Genomic DNA, 1965 nt, shown 5'->3' with positions numbered 1-1965 from the left:
AACTAATCAGCTGAAGAACTTCCATTTCAGGCCAACTACTTTGTGATTATTATTCATGTTTACAACTTTAATTTGGATATTTAGGATTTTTAGAGTTTGAACATTTTAGTTCTATTAATCTATTTATGTATTTTGACTTTGTTTAAGGATTCACGACTTAACAATTTAACATAACATTTGAACAATATATTTATGTTTTCATTCAAAAACGGGGCGGGAAGTCCCATCCCAAAAAATTCCCGTGGGGACGGGGATGGGAGATAATTTCCCATCCCTGTCGAGGAACGGGGCAGGGACAGGGATGGGACCCAACTCCCCTCCCTCGCCTTGCCCCGTTGCCATCCCTAGTGAATGCAAATAGATGTGATGCGTATGTAGTTTAGTGTTTATGTACATTTAAGTTTAGATTTGTAATCATAAAGAACAAATATTATGACCATAGCGCATGATAAATGTTATTAAACATAATGTATCTATAGTGTAGTGTTGGAATAGGCGTCAAATAGACCATCAAACTACATACCAAACTGCAATTAGACCATCCAACTCAAAAAAGCTACAACCGGGCCTCTGAACAACACAAATTCAAACAATTAAACCTAAAGTGACCTATTGACCGAGTAATTAGATGACGTGGCAGTTACCAAATTAATTTTTATTTTAAAAATTTATTTTAATAATTTTAAATAGAAAACTTTTTAAACAACCCCGTTGGCCACCCTCTTCCCCCTCCTTCGTCTCCGCCGAAGAAAAAAAGAGACTTGAATAATTCGTCTATCTTCGTTTTCAACCAGAGACAAAGAGCATGTCTTCATCTCCGATCAAAGACGATGACATGTCCTTCGTCTCCAGCAGAGACGGGGGGAAGGGGGTAGCCGATAGGTTTTTCCTTCTTTTTCTTTTATAGGTTTTTTATTTAAAAATTATTAAAATAATTTTTTTAAAATGTTAATTTGGTAACTGCCATGTCATCTAATTGTCCGGTCAACAGGTCACTTTAGGTTCAATTGCTTGAATTTGTGCTATTCAGTGACCTGATTGTAGCTTTTTTGAGTTGAATGCCTACCCTAATTGCAGTTTGGTGTGTAGTTCGATTACGTATTTGACCCTTATTCCGTGTAATGTTTTATATACATTAGGGAAAAGGTACAAATAGGCCATTGAACTATTTGGGAAATAGCAATTAAGCCATCGAACTCCAATAAGCTCCAAATTCATCCATGAACCTGTAAAAAAAGAGCAATTAGCCTTTTTAACAGGTTACTAACAGGTTTTTGCTGATTGGGATGCCAAGTGGATTTTTTATTTTATATTTTATTATTATTATTATTATTATTATTATTATTATTTTCCTACTAAGCATTTGACCAAAAAAACAAAAAACCTAAGGATTTGACCCTCAACTATAGCTTCTTATTTAATTTTACGCTTTTTCTCCTTAATAACAACAACAACAATAATAATAATAATATAAAATAAAAAATCCACTAGGCATCCCAATCAGCAAAAACCTATTAGTAACCTGTTAAAAAGGCTAATTGCTCTTTTTTTACAAGAACATGGATGAATTTGGAGCTTATTGGAGTTTGATAGCTTAATTAATATCCCCCAAATAGTTCAGTGGCATATTTGTACCTTTTCCCTATACATTAAATTTTATTATTCTAAACATATAAAATAAGCATTATGAACCTATTATATAGTGAATGAAAATACATATGATGTACATTCAAATTTCTTATTTAAGAAACACACCACTCAATTGAGTGGTGTTTCTTAAATAAGAAACACACCACTCAATGTATTGAGTGGTGTATTTCGTAACATTGAGTGGTGCATTTCTTAAAAATTGAGTGGTGTAAACCGCACGGCCGCACGTAAGGGCGCGGCCACACCTGAACATGACCTATATATATAATATATATATATATTCATAAACATAAACCTTAATATACATAAACACTA

This window comes from Ipomoea triloba, chromosome 12 (genome assembly GCF_003576645.1).
Source record: "Ipomoea triloba cultivar NCNSP0323 chromosome 12, ASM357664v1".
Lineage (NCBI taxonomy): Eukaryota > Viridiplantae > Streptophyta > Magnoliopsida > Solanales > Convolvulaceae > Ipomoea > Ipomoea triloba.
The sequence above is the reverse complement of the archived record's forward strand: the minus strand, read 5'-3'. Positions refer to the sequence as shown.